Here is a 21,275-nt window from a genome sequence, read left to right on the forward strand (position 1 = left end):
ATATTTCTCCATCTATTAGTGTCCTCTTTGATTTCTTTCACCAGTGTTTTATAGTTTTCTACATATAGGTCTTTAGTTTCTTTAGGTAGATATATTCCTAAGTATTTTATTCTTTCCGTTGCAATGGTGAATGGAATTGTTTCCTTAATTTCTCTTTCTGTTTTCTCATTATTAGTGTATAAGGAAACTATTAGCAAGGTGAAAAGACAGCCTTCAGAATGGGAGAAAATAATAGCAAATGAAGCAACTGACAAACAACTAATCTCAAAAATATACAAGCAACTCCTACAGCTCAACTCCAGAAAAATAAATGACCCAATCAAAAAATGGGCCAAAGAACTAAATAGACATTTCTCCAAAGAAGACATATAGATGGCTAACAAACACATGAAAAGATGCTCAACATCACTCATTATCAGAGAAATGCAAATCAAAACCACTATGAGGTACCATTTCACGCCAGTCAGAATGGCTGCGATCCAAAAGTCTACAAGCAGTGCGTTGGGTCTTCGGGTAAAGATGGTGGAGCGTGGTTACAGCTTTTCGCTGACTACATTCAGCCCATCTGGTAAACTTGTCCAGATAGAATATGCTTTGGCTGCTGTAGCTGGAGGAGCTCCTTCAGTGGGAATTAAAGCTGCAAATGGCGTGGTCTTGGCAACTGAGAAGAAACAGAAATCCATTCTGTATGATGAACGAAGTGTCCACAAAGTGGAACCAATCACCAAGCACATAGGTTTGGTGTACAGTGGCATAGGCCCAGATTACAGGGTACTTGTGCACAGAGCTCGAAAACTAGCTCAACAGTACTATCTCGTTTACCAAGAACCCATTCCCACAGCTCAGCTGGTCCAGAGAGTAGCTTCCGTGATGCAGGAATACACCCAGTCAGGTGGTGTTCGCCCATTTGGAGTTTCTTTACTTATTTGTGGTTGGAATGAGGGACGGCCATATTTATTTCAGTCAGATCCATCTGGAGCTTACTTTGCCTGGAAAGCCACAGCAATGGGAAAGAACTATGTGAATGGGAAAACTTTCCTTGAGAAAAGATATAATGAAGATCTGGAACTTGAAGATGCCATTCACACAGCCATATTAACCCTAAAGGAAAGCTTTGAAGGGCAGATGACAGAAGATAATATAGAAGTTGAAACCTGCAACGAAGCCGGATTTAGGAGGCTTACCCCAACTGAAGTTAAGGATTATTTGGCTGCCATAGCATAATAATGCAAATAATGAAGTGACTGAAAATCCAGAATTTCAGATAACTTCTCTACTTAAACATGTTTAAAGTATGTTTTGTTTTGCAGACTTTTTGCATACTTATTTCTACATGGTTTGATGGACTGATGTTTTTAAAATGAGACTTATAAATCATAATAAACTCTTAAATTAAAAAAAAAGTCTACAAGCAATAAATGCTGGAGAGGGTGTGGAGAAAAGGGAACTCTCTTACACTGTTGGTGGGAATGCAAACTAGTACAGCCACTATGGAGAACAGTGTGGAGATTCCTTAAAAAACTGGAAATAGAACTGCGTTATGACCCAGCAATCCCACTGCTGGGCATACACACTGAAGAAACCAGAAGGGAAAGAGACACGTGCACCCCAATGTTCATCGCAGCACTGTTTATAATAGCCAGAACATGGAAGCAACCTAGATGCCCATCAGCAGATGAATGGATAAGAAAGCTGTGGTACATATACACAATGGAGTATTACTCAGCCATTAAAAAGAATACATTTGAATCAGTTCTAATGAGATGGATGAAACTGGAACCTATTATACAGAGTGAAGTAAGCCAGAAAGAAAAACACCAATACAGTATACTAATGCATATATATGGAATTTAGAAAGATGGTAACAATAACCCTGTGTACGAGACAGCAAAAGAGACACTGATGTATAGAACAGTCTTATGGACTCTGTGGGAGAGGGAGAGGGTGGGAAGATTTGGGAGAATGGCATTGAAACATGTATAATATCAGGTATGAAATGAGTCGCCAGTCCAGGTTCGATGCACGATACTGGATGCTTGGGGCTGGTGCACTAGGATGACCCAGAGGGAGGGTATGGGGAGGGAGGAGGGAGGAGGGTTCAGGATGGGGAACACAGGTATACCTGTGGCGGATTCATTTCGATATTTGGCAAAACTAATACAATATTGTAAAGTTTAAAAATAAAATAAAATTAAAAAAAAATAAAATAAAAATTAAGCAAAATTTTAAGTCTAAAATGTAATTTTACATAATTTCATAAGCTTCCAGGAATTTATGAGATTTAAAGGGACTTTAAGGAAAGAATAGATGAATTTAGATTTAGATGGTCAAAGAAGGTATTCTGAAAACAAAGATTTGAATTGAAATCTGAAGGAAGGTTAGGCCAGCAGAGATGGAAGTAGAGGGATGAGTGCCTCAGAAAGGACAAAACAATTGTGTGGATACAAGAGAATATAAAGTGTTTGAGAGCTTATGAGCAGAACAGCTTGCTGGAGTGATGTATTTGTTTAAGGGAAACATGATAAAGAGAGAAACAGTGGGAACACAGCATTGGGATCAGATTAAGAAAGGTCTTGCGTGGACAAAGGTTGGACTTGATTCTATAAATTAAATGTAACTGCTGGATGTATTGAGTAGAAAAATAAATTTTAACAGATTAAAAATATTTTTATTAAAAGTATCTTAATAGATTCATTTCCACAGTCAAAATGTCAGAGTTAAGGGCCAGAATTAGGATGGTGGTGAAGGGAACTTAATAGATAGGACTGAGGGTTGATCTAAAGGAGTCATAGGTCTTAGTGATAATGGGATAGTAGAGTTCGTGGAAAGGCGGTGACTTTGAGGCTTGAAGTTAGTAGAATAAGAAAATGAACAGTTTAGGGGGGGAAATAAAATCAACTCGAGATATCCTAAGTTTTAAGTAATAGTAAGATGAACAAGTAGAAAAATCTAATAGGCAACTGGAAATGTGACAGTGTGACCCTCCTGAGATGTGACCCTACTGAGATGTAGTCATAAACAGAGGCTTGTAAGTGAAAGATATCGCCAAGGGAAAATATGCAGAATCTGAGAATCTTAAGAAACATCTGTATGTGTGCCCTGGATGGAGAAACAGCAGTAGTAGAAGAAACAGAGGCACACAGAGGATTAAAGAAGTGACGGGAAGAGGGTATGGCCAGAATATCAAATGCAGCAGAGGACCGAGCATGGGGACGATGAGATCAGGAAAGACTCTTCAGAGTTCTTGTTGCTCTTTCCAGTTTGGTAAACCAGTCCAGTTGCTATTTCACTCACACAGAGTGAAAGGGAGGAAACGAGATGACAAAAGATTAAGGAGTGACCAAATCATAACAAAGATAGAATGTATCCTTCAGATTAAAGGAAAAACAGGATGGAAACTGAAGGGGAATGTAAGGTCAAGTGCTTTTATTGCCTTTTATTATAGTGGTGATTAAATTTACTTGTTTATTGATTAAGAAGAAGGGAAAAAAAGGAATGAAAAGTTGATGGTATCTAAAAACCACAGAGGGACAGGAATTTGAGGAGGCAAAGGCTTGAAGGAGAAAGGACCATTGGTAAAGGAGTGAGTACTATAAATATTGAAAAAATCCTTCTGAAAAAAAACAATGCCAAACAACTCTGTTTCCACATATCTGGAAGAACAAGGGCACAGAGATGGCATATTCAGTTTCCTCAGGGCCCCACCACTTCAATAAAGTAGCATGTGGGATTGCTTTCAAGCTCTGGGTCTGATAAAGTGGATGGATGGCAAAGGTTTGGACGGACCATTGTATTAGGTAATTAGCAATAGATGAACAAGAAGCATTGCTAAACAACAGTTGAGATGAGCATGAATATACCAAGTGAGCACAGATACACACCTAAAGACAGTGGACTTGACTCAGGTGTGTGGAACTAACACAACAGGTTGGGGAAAGTGAAGTGGGCACCAGAGTGTGAGGAGCTGACAGCAGTCCTGAAGGAACTGGCTGAGTCCACACGGAGTTAAAACACCTCAGTTGGAAGGATCAGACACTAGATCTTGCCAACAAGAGGAAGATGATTCAGAATGGTCAACTGGGCGAACACATCCACTCTGAGCATTCCAGCTTAAAAGGTACTTGTTGGGAATCCAACAAACTGGCTCAGCAGCATATGCTCCATACTAGGCTTGTGCATGCTGGGGGTGCAGAAGGCTGAGACAGCGCTTTGGTGTAGTTAGAGGGAGAGGACAAGCACATCGGAGCCCTGTGAGTGAGTGCATCCACACTGCATTAGGACTTCAAACACTGTGAAGAGCTGGTTGGAGGATAGCTGGTTAAGAAGCAGCCAGATGGCATGATGGGAGTTGCCCCCTCTCCTACCTTTTTCACATTCTCCCCAGTATGCATAGCCAAGTCACACAGTTGTACCTTCAAGACAATGAAAATGGAGCTAAGGAAAGGGTAACTGTGATTTCCTCATCATGTATGGCAGACCTGAAAGCTACATTCATTTCCTTGCTCAGACAGATGTAAAAGCAGTATTCATCTTCCTTCTATGCCTGGCATAGGATACTTGACCCAGGAGAGCAAGCTGTGTTAAGAGGAAGAAATGAGATTTGTGAGAGGTGAGAAATCTGAAGGTCTTTAAGAAAATTATTTACTCTCCCCTCTCTGCCCCGCTGTTCAGTTCAGTTCAGTTCAGTCGCTCAGTTGTGTCTGACTCTTTGCGACCCCATGAATCGCAGCACACCAGGCCTCCCTGTCCATCACCATCTCCCAGAGTTCACTCAAACTCACGTCCATCGAGTCAGTGATGCCATCCAGCCATCTCATCCTCTGTCGTCCCCTTCTCCTCCTGCCCCCAATTCCTCCCAGCATCAGAGTCTTTTCCAATGAGTCAACTCTTCACATGAGGTGGCCAAAGTACTGGAGTTTCAGCTTTAGCATCATTCCTTCCAGAGAACACCCAGGGCTGATCTCCTTCAGAATGGACTGGTTGGATCTCCTTGCAGTCCAAGGGACTCTCAAGAGTCTTCTCCAACACCACAGTTCAAAAGCATCAACTCTTTGGTGCTCAGCTTTCTTCACAGTTCAACTCTTGCATCCATACATGACCACAGGAAAAACCATAGCGGTACAGAGATATAATTGACTTATAGCATAAGTCTAAAATATATAACATTATGCTGCAAAATGATTACCACCATAAGATTAGTTAACATCTATCACTCCATGTCTGAGGAGGCCTTACAAATAACTTACAAAAAAGAAGAGAAGCGAAAGGCAAAGGAGAAAAGGAAAGATAAACCCATCTGAATGCAGAGTTTATGCAGAGTTCTGAAGAACTGCAAGGAGAGATAAGAAAGCCTTCCTCAGTGATCAGTGCAAAGAAATAGAGGAAAACAATAGAATGGGAAAGACTAGAGATCTCTTCAAGAAAATTGGAGATACCAAGGAAACATTTCATGCAAAGATGGGCACAATAAAGGACAGAAATGGTGTGGACCTAATGGAAGCAGAAGATATTAAGAAGAGGTGGCAAGAATACACAGAAGAACTGTACAAAAAAGATCTTCATGACCCAGATAACCACAATGGCATGATCACTCACCTAGAGCCAGACATCCTGGAATGTGAAGTCAAGTGGGCCTTAAGAAGCATCACTACGAACAAAGCTAGTGGAGATGATGGAATATCAGTTGAGCTATTTCAAATCCTAAAAGATGACACTGTGAAAAGTGCTGCACTCAATATGCCAGCAAATTTGGAAAACTCAGCAGTGGCCACAGGAGTGTAAAAGATCACTTTTCATTCCAATCCCAAAGAAAGACAATGCCAAAGAATGTTCAAACTATGGCACAATTGCACTCATCTCACACGCTAGTGAAGTAATGCTCAAAATTCTCCAAGCCAGACTTCAACAGTACATGAACTGTGAAATTCCAGATGTTCAAGCTGGATGTAGAAAAGGCAGACAAACCAGAGATCAAATTGCCAACATCCATTGGATCATTGAAAAAGCACGAGAGTTCCAGAAAAAACATCTATTTCTGCTTTATTGACTATGCCAAAGCCTTTGACTGTGTGGGTCACAACAAACTATGGAAAATTCTTAAAGAGATGGGAATACCAGACCACCTGACCTGCCTCCTGAGAAATCTGTATGCAGGTCAAGAAAGAACAGCTAGAACTGGACATGGAACAACACACTGGATCCAAATGGGGAATGGAGTATGTCAAGGCTATACATTATCACCCTGCTTATTTAACTTATATGCAGAGTACATCATGCAAAATGCCAGGCTGGATGAGGCACAAGCTGGAATCAAGATTTCCAGGAGAAATATCAATAACCTCAGATATGCAGATGACACCACCTTTATGGCAGAAAGTGAAGAAGAACTAAAGAGCCTCTTGATGAAAGTGAAAGAAGAGAGTGAAAAAGCTGGCTTAAAACTCAACATTCAAAAAACGAAGATCATATCATCTGGTCCTATCACTTCATGGCAAATAATGCCATGGATGGAAAAATAGATGGAAATAATAGATGGAAAAATAATGGAAATAGTGAGAGACTTTATCTTTGGGGGCTCCAAAATCATTGCAGATGGTGACTGCAGCCATGAAATTAAAAGACACTTGCTCCTTGGAAGAAAAGTTATGACCAACCTAGCCAGCATATTAAAAAGCAGAGACATTACTTTGCCAACAAAAGTCCATCTATTCAAAGCTATGGTTTTTCCAGTAGTCATGTATGGATGTGAGAGTTGGACTATAAAGAAAGCTGAGCACTGAAGAATTGGTGCTTTTGACCTGTGGTGTTGGAGAAGACTCTTGAGAGTCCCTTGGACAGCAGGGAGATACAACCATTCAATCCTAAAGGAAATGAACCCTGAATATTCATTGGAAGGACTGATGATGAAGCTGAAACTCCAATACCTTGGCCACCTCATGGGAAGAACTGACTCATTGGAAAAGTCCCTGATGCTGGGAAAGTTGAAGGCGGGAGGATAAGGGGATGACAGAGGATGAGATGGTTGGATCACCGACTCGATGGACATGAGTTTAAGCTCTTGGAATTGGTGATGGACAAGGAAGCCTGGCATGCTGCAGTCCATGGGGTTGCATAGAGTTGGACATGACTGACCGACTGAACTGAACTGATCACTCCATGTAGTCATAATTTTTTCCCTCATGATGAGAACTTCTAAGATCTATTCTCCCAGCATCTTTCAAATATGCAATACAGTATTGTTATGGACAATCATCATAGAGCCCTGGATGAGAATGCATTACCCAGGAGCCACTTCACAGATAAGTATATGACCAGCCCTTAGGAGCATTCCTCTCAGCCATGCAGAAATCTGCTCCCAGTGCTCCCTTGCTCCCATCCCACTCTTGGAGTCTCCTCCCACTTTAGAGCATGCTGTCCAGACCATACAAGCCTGGGAAGGCATTCTGGCTTTGTGACTCACCAGCTGTGTGACCCTGGACAAGTAACTTAAGACAACCGAGTCTCATTTCCCTTCTAATTCTTGGAGGAACTGTGTGGCACTGAGCAATTGTTTGATTTAATTGTCATTTTCAATTACTCCTTTCCGCTTATCTTCATTGTCTGGTAATGAAAATGATCATTTCCTCCTTCCCGTTTCTTTCATTCAGCCACACTGCTTGGTAGCAGATAGCCCTCCCCTAGTCAGATGAACCTGAGTCAAGAAGTCGACCATCTGCCCAGCACTGGACTAGTGCCCAGTGACCATCATTCGACTAACGCCTCTCTGATCCAACACACACACACACAGAAACTCACAAGCCCTGAGCCCCTTTCAAAGCTACTGAATCAGAATCTTGTGAGGCCTGGAGCCTATATTTTTAAAACTTCCATCCCTGATTAAGAATGTTGCACCTATTCACTCCCATACCCGATGAGAAGCCACAATAATATTCTTTGAAAACTGGACAAGTTGTTTTCTATCAGATTAGCTTCATAAGCTCCAGTTACCTCAGTGATAGTCATAGCACAAATTGATAGGGATCCATCTAACTGGGGATTACCATTTCACAGAAGTCCACCATCAAAAACAATGTTGTTGTTTGTTGTCTGTTGTTTTCTTTACACTAAACCAGTCCAGAGTTTAGGCTTGGGTTTGCTCCCATCTTTTTTTTTTTTTTGCTTGTTTTGGTTAAATGTAACCATGGCTCCATCATGGAGCTCTGCTTTACTTGTATGACTCATGTCTTCCTAAGGAGTCAAGGACCAAGGACTCCGTGGAAGGAGAGGAAGGGTGCCTGACAGAGGAAAGAAAGATTAGCGGCTGAGTGTGGGGATGCCAGGAGACGATGAGCAGTGCAGTGGCAGGAATAACTATGGACTGAATGTCCCACATGTTAGTTCTGGCCGGGGGACAAGAAAAGCAGCAAATCTGCAGCTAAGGGAATAGCTTTTCAGATATTTCTAGTGTTTTGCTCTGTGTCCTACACTTTTAGGGGTGTGCGTGTGTGTGTGAAATGAGGGGTGGGGGGGCCGTACACTCAGAGTTGAAAATAAAAAAAAGCGCTCTCTATTGACTCCTGAGTGGCTGAGATAAAGAGAACCACATGGGACTCATTGTCAGAAATGAGAGCTCAGAAGCTGGCCTCCTTTTTCCCATTATTGTGCTATTTTCCTCCTTCTCCCTACCCCTCCCACCTCAAAATGTACCCCCCAGCCCCCACTCAACTCTCAACCACCCCAACAACCCAAAGACTCTCTTTTCAAGCTCCCACTGCCGAGGCCCCCTCAACGGAGCCCAAGACCTCCATTCAGAGTCACTGGTTTGGGTAAAATCCCTTATTCACCCTCTGGCCACCTCCCTGCCCCATCAGCTGAGTCTCAGCTCAGACCTCACAAAACAAAACAAAACCAGCCCGTAGAATTGATGGTTGCTGCTGGAGGACCCTCCTCCACTCCTTCCCCGGGGGCTCCTGCCCTGGCAGCTTCTATTCTCCACAATTCCCTCCCTCCCTGCCCCCAGCTCCTGCTGGATTTTTGTAGTTAACAAGTGCACACTGTTATTATTGTGCCCCCTATCATATTTATTCCTTTTCAGAGCTGATCTGCACTTTTGTCAGAGGCAACTGAGGCATCTTTTGACATCTTAGCCTTTCTGTCTGCTGGGGAGTGATGACAGTGGTGGCAGCGGGGGCAATCCAGTCTTCTAAGAGGAGCAAGCAAGGCAGAAATGAGGAAGAAGAGAACAAAACCCTCAAACAAGGGCGACTGGAGAGGAAAGAGAAAAACATTGTAACTTGTTAGTGACCCAATGCAAAAGAGGTAAGGGGAGGAGGACGCTAATGAGCTGGCTGACACTCGTATTTAAAAGTGCTTTATTTCCCAGCAAGGCTGCGAGATGGCTAACTCTGTTAAAACACTCAGCTAAACTTTCATTTTCATAAGTTCCCTAAAACTGAGGGAAATGAGAGAGAGAAACATAGAGAAAAAGAGTAAAATCCAGAGAGATTCAGAAACAAATATCAACAAATAAAGGAAGGGGAAAAGAGAGAAAAGAACTAAAATTTTTGGTGTTTTTAATCTAACACTCAGCTGAAAAGTATCTAACAGATCTAGCAAAAGCCTCTTGTGCTTTTTTAAAATGTAAAGCTTAGGAAATGTCACCAGAATCCCCAAACTGCAGTGATTAGTAAACTTCCCAGATTCCTTCATATCCTTTTCCATTGACAACATTGTGGTCACGGGAGAGAAGTAATGTCTGAAAGCACTGCTCCAATTAATGACACAGAGAGTGCTGAAATATCAATGGAGAGGAACTTAAAGAAAACACAGCTAATTAATTTTCACTTGACCTCCCAGAGAGTGGTGTTTTTATTCTACTTGTACATATGAGGAGAGGAAGTTGAACAGCACTGTGATTTGCACAAAGCCCAAGGTAAAGCCAGGGATCAAGAACATCTGACTGCTGGGACCACAGCCAGCAGCTCGCAAAACTCACTATCGTATTTCTAGGAAAGAATGCATTTATACTCATGAGGAAATCCAAACGACAACATCCCAATGTGCTCATTTAGGAGAAGAGTGTGTCCAGAGAACATTAAAGGAAGAGATTAGCCTGTGGAATTAGTCATCTCCAACTTGGTTTTCTTTCCTTATAAGACAAAAAAAGGAATCTCATGAAAACGCTACATGGAGGGAGATGTCCCAAGTCTTCTCTAATAATGTTCTTTCACTTTTCTAAATAATGTGCTGTATTCTTAAAAACCCTATCCCATTAAATTGCTCAGAGCATTTTGTAAACATTAATCAAACCTCAGGACAGTATTAGGTGGCCTCTATTATTACCCTCAGCTCTCAGATGGAGAAATTGGTTTGGAGAAATTAAATCACTAGTACAAGTTTACTCAGAAACTTCTAGTTACTCAGAAATTCCAGGGTAGACTAAGGTCTAAAATTCATCATTCCTAAACTGAAATCTACCCACCTTTCTGTAAGACCATGTCATCCAACATGTCCTTCAACAAAATTTCCATTTGTTTTATTCTTATTTTCATGCTCAAGTTTTCCCCTTGTCTCCTTGTGCAAACTTAAAAAGCTGCTCATTACAGCTTTTATAATCTTTCCTGTGGTATCAAATCTAATGTTCTCACATGTCTTACTTCCAAATAAACCCTGAAATCTTGACTTTCTTCTCTCATCATTCAACTTCTGCTCATACTAGGCTTGACACACATGTATTCAAAGGCAAAAGCAGGATACCCCGTCCCAATTTCCCTTTCCTGGGAGAATAGTTATCCCAACTAATATTGCTGTTGCTGTTGTTAAGTCACTTCAGTCATGTCCGACTCTGTGCAACCCCATAGACGGCAGCCCACCAGGCTTCCCCGTCCCTGGGATTCTCCAGGCAAGAACACTGGAGTGGGTTGCCATTTCCTTCTCCAATGCATGAAAGTGAAAAGTGAAAGTGAAGTCGCTCAGTCGTGTCTGAGCCTTAGCGACCCCATGGACTGCAGCCTACCAGGCTCCTCCGTCCCTGGGATTCTCCAGGCAAGAACGCTGGAGTGGGTTGCCATTTCCTTCTCCAATGCAGGAAAGTGAAAAGTGAAAGTGAAGTTGCTCAGTCGTGTCTGACTCTTAGCAACCCCATGGACTGCAGCCCACCAGGTTCCTCCGTCCATGGGATTTTCCAGGCAAGAGTACTGGAGTGGGTTGCCATTTCCTTCTCCACAACTAATATTAGCAGAAAGGAAATACTGCTGCATATTTGGATAATACTTCATAGTTTATAAAAAGCTTCATACAGGCAATCAGTTGAATTTTACTATAGTCCTAACTAAGAGTTCTGGAGATAAAGAAACTGAGTCAGGCTTAAAGAGGTCATGTGTCCAAAGTCACACAGCTAGGAAGTTGTGTGTGTGTGTTTGCAGAGGTGGTAGGGAGTGACAAGAACCCAGGACTTCTAGGACTCAGGCACAGAATGTTTCATTCTGGTGTTAGAAAATGAATGTGCTGTTTACAGAAGAAATTCACATTAGCAATATAGTCTTTGAAAATAATTTACCTTCAAAGAAAATTTGTAGGTTTTATAAAAGTATTTCTCAGGTCTTACCTGGGAACCTAGAACTACTACCAGAAAATCAGAAAGACTGCAACAAATGTAAGGTAAACTGAATCACTTTGGATGCAGAGACTTTAGATTTGAATGATATTGAAATGCTCTGCCTCATTATAGGCAACATTTATTCTACAGGTAACCTGTACAAACTTTGAGGTAAGAACTATCACCTATTTTTAAGAAGAATGTGTGAGTTCTCTAGATGTTGGGTGAAGTGTTCTAAAACAATTTGTTTAAGGTGGTCAATAGTATTGTCCAAATAAACTATGTCTTCACTAATTTTTTGTCTTGTTCTAGAAACTGCTGAGAAAGGAAGTAGAAATTCGTTCTAAAAAATGAATTAAACATCCAACTGTGACTGTGGCTTTGTCTATTTGTGCTTTTCATTCCATCCACTTTTGCTTTGTGTATTTTCACTTCTTATTTTATGCCTTCCTGTATGATAAACTCCTTTTATCATTATGAAATGTCTCTCTTTATCTCTGAAACTATTTGTCTTGAAGTCTATTTTATTTGATATCAATAGCCATTCCATCCCTCTTATGCTTACTCCTTGTGGGGTTCATTTTTTCTACCCAGTTAGTTTCAACCTATATCATCCACTCAGAATCAATACAACTAAAATTCATGTCTATGTAAGAGCTTTTTGTGAATTTCATTAATTTAAATAAGATACTGCAAGTAGGATCATCTTTGCATGAATCAATAAGAGGAAATTTCTGAACCTAAAAAGTTAAAATTAGGTGTAAATGGCCAGTTAATGGAAGTGGCCATCTCCCTAGGCACATGTTGGAAACTAATTTCTGAACTGTCCATTTCTTTTCCTATCTTTTTGCATTAAGACTCCCTCTGAGTCTTCTCACACTTTCGATTGCCATCTTTATCTCTTTTTCTCTAGATATTAAACACTAGAGTCCATGATCTTGTCACCTTTGTACAGGATTATCAAAGTTTTCTTCCCCTGGACATCCCTGCCTCTCATCTCTCCAACCAAAAGAGGCCACCAGGAAATTTCACGGGGACCTTTCTCCTGGGACTCTATCCTCAGTTTTGCGTTGCTCCTTTTGTTTCTTTTTTAACATCTCGATTTGGTAATATTGCTAATACACTTCTTGAAATGGCTCACATTATTCATGCTCCTTTTTCTCCCTTCACATCCTTCTATAAACCTCACTTCTTTTTCTTGGTCTCCCAAACTTTTTCTCCATTACAGCCACATCAACTCAACTAGATGTCTGTTTATTCAGTGTTCTGTTTATGTCTAAATCAGACAGTCAACGCCTTGAGGCTGGGGTTTCATTCTCAGAGTTCTGTGCTTTGCGAAATGCCATCTGCACTTACCACACTCTATAAATAATAAATAATCAGGCAAAAGAATCAGTAAACTGGTGCCAGATTACTGATTAGCATAAGCTCTCAACACATCGAAAGAATCGCTGCTGCTGCTGATACAAAACCTTTTTCTCCAAGAAAAACAGAACAATGAAAAAGAATCTTGGAAAAGACACTTGATCACAATTCCATTTGGACGAGGTAGAGGACAAACTGATTGTGGAGGAAAAAGCTCCCAGGATTCCTTCCCACCCTCTGTCTCATAAAGAAACTTCCATGTGGACTGAGAGCTCTTTCCAGATCTTAGTACTCCTCTGTACCCAGCCCCTGGCACACTGCCTGACATGAAGTAGCCACAGAATAGACATAGCCTTCAATTGTTGACCTGAATGTAAAGAATTAGGAGGACATTTAGTTCATTTCCGTGCCTACATATAGAATTATTCTTTGAGACAGAATCTTACCCTTGACTAATTTGTGGACATATCCAATTGCTACAGGAACTAGACTACTACATTAAACCATATTTAATGTCGTAATTTGATGTTCAGAACATACAGAAGTACATGCAACAGGCTCTGGTTAAGAAAGTATATATATATATTAATATATAGCAAATGAAAATAAATACATCTATAATTTTAAAATAGTTCAATGAAAATATTTGATACTTAAAGAGATATATCCTCAGTGACATCGAAAACTCAGAATATAGAAGACTTGAACTGAGGGCCCTAGTGTGGGGGGCTGAAATTTCAGTTTATTGTCATTATATATCCTAGCTATATACTTAAGCATATATCTTTCTATCTTATTTTAGAAATACATGTACTATACCTTCTCATATGAGGTATGGAGTTGGGGTTCTCCAGCTACAAATGTGTAGTATTCAGGTACTCTGGGCACTGATCTCTACCACACTCACATCCAACAAGATTGAGAATGATCACACACCCATTCACTCAGCACACATTTCCTGAGCTCCTATAAACCAGTTGCTTCATGAGAGAGATGCAGTGCCAGCCCTTTAGTAGGACTACAGCAAGACCCTCAAGTCCTGCATAAACTGGAAGGTTCTTATGTTGTAGCTTTATTTTGGGATGGAAGGTGAAGTTGAGGCTGATAAAGACATGACATTGATGGTCTAGATATCTTGCCTGTATCTTCTCAATTCCAAATATATAAGACATCCCTCTCATCTGGGACACACCTGCCACCAACTATGCTAACAGAAAAAGACCTTGAGGGCAGAGATAAGGCAGAAGCAAAAGAGTGCACAGGGAAAATAGAGAGATGTGGGGGAGAGGAGGTAGAGACAAAGTGAAGTACGCTCACAAAGGTAGGGGGGTGGTCCAGCGTGGACCTTGTGGATGCTGTGGCGCCCAGTGATTGTAGAGATCTGTGTTCCCTTTCTAGGCCTAAGTGGGGTCTTGAATAACCAGGCAATGATTTGCTTGCCTGGAATGATTGGGATGGAAAAATAATGACTAATTGGGACAGTTTGAAGTCCCTGGAGAGCTGGGGTATAGGGCTCTTCTTAGGAAGGGACATCTAGGAAAATAATTTACAATATACATTTTTGACTGTGTAAAGAGGATTTGCTCAAGAGGGCTCAGAGCCTCTTCATTTAAGGGGCTCTGGATTTGTGAACTGGCTCAAGTCTAAAAACTGAAAGAGGGGCTGCAAGTCTCTGTTGTGGTGATTCAAGCCAGAGTTCTGTTGAGCAAACCTAGAGTTTTTCTGCTTTTACAAATCAAATAGTCTTAGTAGACTGTCCATCTATTCAGTATTTAGTTCTAGGAACACCATGATCAACTAACCAATGCCTTTGACCTCTGAGGCCCAAACGCTTCTATTTATTGTTTCAGTTCTGTTGCCCATTATAGTAACTATATCCACCTGTCTTTGGTGATTGCCACTTAGCTCCCGCCATTCCTGGATCCTATCACCCCACTGAATTCAGGCAGAACAGTTAGATGGCAATACAGAGCAGATAAATGATGCTGCTAAGCTAAGTTGCTGCTAAGTCACTTCAGTCGTGTCCGACTCTGTGCGACCCCATAGACGGCAGCCCACCAGGCTCCCCTGTCCCTGGGATTCTCCAGGCAAGAACACTGGAGTGGGTTGCCATTTCCTTCTCCAATGCATGAAAGTGAAAAGTGAAAGTGAAGTTGCTCAGTCATGTCCAACTCTTCGCGACCCCATGGACTGCAGCCTACCAGGTTTCTCCATCCATGAGATTTTCCAGGCAAAAGTACTGGGGTGGGGTACCATTGCCTTCTCCGATAAAGGATGCTAGTGTCCCCTTAATGAATATATTTCTTACAATCTTGGTAAAAGCAGTGTCCTCTGAACTCTCTTGGGGGACATATTTGGAAGGCACAGGTCTTACAGAATAAATCCATTCTAGAATTCAAATCTCATTAAACCTTTGGATACCATTCTCTTTGGCAGCTTAACTTTTGATTTCAGACTCCCTGGCATCCTTAGAAATTATTGGGAACTCCAAAGAGTTTTTGTTTATTCGGGTTTTATCAACTGTCCTGTATCATATTAGAAATTAAAACTGAGTTTAAAAATATTCTTTTGATGCTACACCAAAACTTGATAAATGTTCATTACAGTATGAAAAAAATTTCATCAATGAAACATTTTTTACTTGGTTAAAATCCACTCGTCTATCTTGAACTTTCAATGGATCTTTTATGATGTTGTAATGTAATTTGCAAAATACTGGTTCACTGAATTTGAAGGCTTCTAAATGTTGACACACTTTATACTATTAAAAATTATATTTGTTAATATCAGAAACTGAAAACTGTTGAGCATAGGGTAGCAGATACAAATTTCCATAACTCTGACTTTCAATGGAATTTTGAAATTTTTACTGTTAACAAATTCTGCCAGCTGTTTTCATTGAAGTGACATGAAAATGTTAAGAAAATGTTGATAATTTGTCTGTCAGTCATGCTATCAAGTAAAGTATGGTATCCTATGAGAAAAAAACTGGCTAGTTCAGCTTACAACTCAGTCATACAAGGGCTCTTCCTCAGGCAACTGTAATGCTTCATATGTACTTCTCACATCATCAAACAGAATATTAAAAAGATGTGCATTCGAGGGTTGAAATTTAATATTTTTACTACTCCATCAAGGATATTCTTAAGTGCAACTGATATTTTCCTTTCAATTGTGAGTGTGTGGCAGTGAAGACTTTACAATGACTAGTGTAAGTGAGTGCTCCTGCCTGGTTCTTGCTTACACGCTAGCAGCTTTACCCCATTGTTGCTTTTTCACCATTAGTGGAACTATCAACATATTGAAAAAATGACAAATAACATCATGGTATTACTACAAAAAAAGTTCTGATCTTATGGACCTTGTGACAGGGTGATGGGGACTTCCAAAGTTCAGGGGACTATATTTTAAAAACCTCTGCTCTATAGTGTATCAAAGAAGTCCTGGCATTTTATTGGGGATAGGCCAACTTTGCCTCCAGAATTCAATCAACAACCCACGTTAGAGCTCTTCCCAGATGCTCTTGGCTGCTTGAGCTAGTACTTTGAATCCAGAATCTCTATTTAGTGATACTCATCACAATGAGTTAGGTCGTGTTCAACATTCTAATCCTTCCACTCTGATCCATCATCCCTAGGATTCAGTCCCTTACATTTCCTCAGGGTTTTGTCAGTAAAAATGGGCAAAATTGTGCAACTCTTTTTGTTTATGTTGCATCCTCTCATGTCACCAGCTCTGTATATTATCCACGGGCCTGCCGGCACTTGAGTCTGGTTCTAAGTCTAGAAGTAGTGAGAATACATGAGCAGAGGTCTGAAAGGTCAGTAGTCTTCTTCAAGGCAACTGCCTCAGGATTTTCCATTTCAGGTCCCTCAGGTGGGGGAGACTAATCTCCTTAGAAATGAGAGGAAGGAATGCTCCTTCCTACAAAAAAGACTCAATAGAATTTAGCAGTTTAAGGTCAGGATTTGCCCATCTGTCCACATTAAATTGTGAGTTGGCAATTTAAAGCCCCAAACTCACCCTTTTCTCTGTTTCAAGTTCTCTGCCATGCAAAGAAGCATCTAACTAGCTTCATTACACTTCTTATTTTTACTAAAATGTTCTATGACACAGCTGCTTTGTCACAAAGAAGACTTGACTTCTACTGGCAATTGACTATACACGTCTTCAGGTGGTAGGTGATAAGATAAGTGCTGCCTTAGCATGTCATGGGCTACCAGCGTTTCCTTTACTACTGGAAATAGAATAATCCATGCCTTTAGATCTAATCAGATCAAGGAAACAATTCCCAAAACCCCAAAGCCAATTCAGAGAACACATCCTTAAAGCTGTTTCTCTGAAACCACTTCCAGTATTAATAATTTCTGTGTTAGTCGGAGTTTGTTCTGAGCAGTAGAACCATGAGTGACAGAGAGTAAGGGACTTATGACAGGGATAAGGCCTTGCACAGTCATGGGGGCTGGTCCATTTAAGGCTACACTTCTGTATCTGATGTTAGGCCTGGGGTTACTTGGGGCAATAGTCAGGAAAGAAAATTCGACATATACTGGGGAGAGTTGATGGTGGTGCCAGTGATGAAAAATCCATCTGACAATGCAAGAGATATGGGTTTGATCCCTGGGTTGGGAAGATCCACCTGGAAAATTCCATGGACAGAGGAGCTTGGTGGGCTACAATCCATAGTGTTGCAAAGAGTCAGACATGACTGAGCGACTGAACACACACACAAGTGCTTACTATTATAGGCCCTCTGCTCTTCTGGGCCCCACAGTGATGTTCTTTGTCCAGCTGGTCACCACTAGGCTTTCAGGCATTCATGACTAACATCGATGAGTAGCATAATGCTTACTTAGGTCCCTTTGGGCCCCTCTGGGGACTGTAACCATCGCTGGCAGTCTTGCCTCATCTGTGATTCCTCTGGAGTTGAGCTAAAACCTCTATTTGGCCTTGGTCCAGGCGGTCCTCTGTGCTATAATCCCACCCCAAGTTGGCATATCCTCTTTGCCAAGTTTTCCAAACAGATTCTTAGCCACATTTGAGTTCTACATGCTATGGGTAATAGAAGGTGGCTTCAGTTCAGTTCAGTCGCTCAGTTGTGTCCGACTCTTTGCGACCCCATGAATCGCAGCACGCTAGGCCTCCCTGTCCATCACCAACTCTCGCAGTTCACCCAAACTCACGTCCATCGAGTCGGTGATGCCATCCAGCCATCTCATCCTCTGTCGTCCCCTTCTCCTCCTGCCCCCAATCCCTCCCAGCATCAGTCTTTTCCAATGAGTCAACTCTTCGCATGAGGTGGCCAAAGTACTGGAGTTTCAGCTTTAGCATCATTCCTTCCAAAGGTGGCTTAGAAAAGCTAAATTTATATTCTTTCTCTGCTCAGTTAGGCTTACCTGGTGGCTCAGAAGGTAAAGAATCTGCCTGCAATTCAGGAGACCCAGGTTGGATCCCTTGGTTAGGAAGATTCCCTGGTGGAAGGGAATGGCTACCCACTCCAGTATTCTTTTTTTTTTTTTAAATATTGAAAGGTCACTAAGAATTCTTTATTTATTTATTTTTTAAATTTTATTTTATTTTTAAACTTTACATAATTTTATTAGTTTTGCCAAATAACAAAATGAATCCGCCACAGGTATACATGTGTTCCCCATCCTGAACCCTCCTCCCTCCTCCCTCCCCATACCATCCCTCTGGGTCGTCCCAGTGTACTAGCCCCAAGCATCCAGTATCGTGCATCGAACCTGGACTGGCAACTCATTTCCTACATGATATTTTACATGTTTCAATGTCATTCTCCCAAATCTTCCCACCCTCTCCCTCTCCCACAGAGTCCATAAGACTGTTCTATACATCAGTGTCTCTTTTGCTGTCTGGTACTCCAGTATTCTTACCTGGATAATTCCATAGACAGAGGAGCCTGGAGGGCTACAGTCCATGGGGTTGCAGAGTCAGACACAACTGAGCAACTAACACTTTCACTTTTTCATTTTCTGCTGAACTACACTATATCCCTTGGTTTGCATTAAAGTAACACATCCCATGCTGATCAAGAGTAGCATAAGAAGTCATCTTCTTCCAGAGCCCCAAGTGAGGAGCCAGAATAAAGATTTCTCTCCTTAGAATTCACTCAACTTATTGGTGTTTCTGAAGTACCCCTGCCGTTTCAGCTCATGGTCTGTGTACAGATGTGCATGAAAGAGTGAGTGAGAGTGACAGAGAAAATGAGTTCTCGGAGCCAGGAGTATATTGGATCTGTGAGGAAAAAAGGGGCTCTGGTTTATAGTGTTTGCTGCTATGGTGTAAATACTCCCATCATGACTGATCTCAAGCTATCAGTGATTTAACAACCTGCTTAGAAAATATCTGAATTTAAAAAGTGACCTTGCTAGCCAACATAAATTGAGACCAGCATCCAGCTACCAGCTACCTGGAGCCTTGCTTTATCTACCTTTGTTTTCTTCTCTTTTATCTATTTGTTTCTTCTTACAATTTCTCAGCTGTGAAGAGTGGGTTTTCTTTTCTTTTCAATATATTACATTCTCCTTCTATTATGGAAGGGTAAGCCTCTTGGCTAGGAGAACTGTACAATTTATCATCCAAACAAGGACTTTTCTGAGAAAGAAAAAGTCACTCTTATTTTTCATCAGACAAGAATAAAGCAGGACTAGTCCCAGAAAACTCTTGATCTAGTCTTCATACTCAGAAAATTGTGTTATCTATAAAATATGGGAGATACACTGCTGTTGCTGTTGTTGCTAAGTCATTTCAGTCGTGTCTGACTCTGTGTGACCCCACAGATGGCAGCCCACCAGGCTCCGCTGTCCCTGGGATTCTCCAGGCAAGAACACTGGAGTGGTTGCCATTTCCTTCTCCAAAGCATGAAAGTGAAAAGTGAAAGTGAAGTCGCTCGGTCGTGTCTGACTCTTAGCGACCCCATGGACTGCAGCCCACCAGGCTCCTCTGTCCATGGGATTTTCCAGGCAAGAGTACTGGAGTGGGGTACCATTGCCTTCTCTGGGGAGATACACTATCATCTGAGCTTTTAATGCTCCCAGAGAAATTTAGGAAATCTTCCTCATCCAAACCTGGTTTTTAAGCCTGCTGTCTTATTAAATAGGCTTCCAACATGGAGGTCTACAAGGAAGTGCCCACCTGTTTAATATTTTCATATCTTTTTCTGTCAATATATATAAATCCCCTTATAGGCCACTGAAAGGACAGTCCTGTCTTTCGATCAGACTGGGAAACCAATTCAGGTTCTGCGACCAGATAGTTTGTGATCTTGAACAAGTCTCTTAATTTCTTGGAGTTTTAGTTTCACAACGCATGATTTTGGGGATAGGTAGAACTGGAGTTTAAGGGTGTTACCAGACCTCCCTGGTTCATCTGAGACTATTCTGATTTTAAAACTAAAATTCTGCATCATAGGAACCCTCTCAGTCCTGAGTAAATTGGAATGGTTGGTTACCATACAACTCAGCAGAACTGTTATGAAGTTCACATATCATGTAATAGTGCATCTCATTTACATGGGTTGCTGTCCTCGGAGTGGTGTAAATGAGTGGTCAGTTTCGCTTTGCTCCATATCTCTGCAATTCTGCTTTATGATCAACTATCCACTGGTGATGAGTTAGTCTTTTAAGTCATTTCATTAAGATGATTATTAGGCATAAAGTAAAAATTTTGAAGATTGATCTGATCTAATTCATTTTCCCCTAGACAAGCCCCCTAAATGACCTTTTGAAGTAAACCTCTGTAATCTTCTTACTATGGAAAGTCCTTGCCAAAGGCGGACTGATTGTCCTATTACTTCTGTTGGAATGATCAATGTAGTCAGAGAGGCAGAGGATCAATCAAGCTATACATTCCATCTACAGCTCTGGGGACCAGCATAGAATTGTTCTCTCGCAAAGGCTGTATTTATACTAGCGTAATAAGAACTTCTCTTCTTAAAATACAATGTGAGTTTAATGTTGATGACAAGTGTTGGGCAGCAAGTACAGAACCAAATTTCCTATGTCTTGAGAAGTTTCAGCTGGTGTATCTACAGCACCAGTTTTCCTAACAGGTAGTAAATAGCTTTAGAGGGGCCTGTTTGGTCTCAGGGACTCATTCCAGCTGACGTTTCTACCTCAACAGCCCAGTTATGCTGGGCAGAATAAATGACACTTGCAGAGGCAATGCTCAGGATGACATCAACCTTTTCCACCTGGAAAGAACTGAAATCACCAGCTCATTTTTGGTAGTTTCCTAGGGAGTAGGTTGGGATTTAAGAAATTGTAATTTGGAACTCAATTTAGCAAAAAAGATGCCTTTTTCCCAATTACACCAG

At 41.2% G+C, this 21,275-nt stretch overlaps 1 pseudogene across 1 annotated transcript; it reads left to right on the top strand.

Moving 5' to 3' along the window:
• Positions 1-480: 480 nt before the first annotated feature.
• Positions 481-1,403, top strand: LOC147379996 (proteasome subunit alpha type-2 pseudogene; annotated as a pseudogene). Its single transcript, XR_015165619.1, has one exon. The product of XR_015165619.1 is annotated as a proteasome subunit alpha type-2 pseudogene (transcript).
• The last annotated feature ends 19,872 nt before the right edge of the window (positions 1,404-21,275 follow it).

Source organism: Bos grunniens, chromosome 1 (assembly GCF_055505025.1).
Source record: "Bos grunniens cultivar Pamir isolate PY7600 chromosome 1, Bosgru_T2T1.0, whole genome shotgun sequence".
Classification (NCBI taxonomy): domain Eukaryota; kingdom Metazoa; phylum Chordata; class Mammalia; order Artiodactyla; family Bovidae; genus Bos; species Bos grunniens.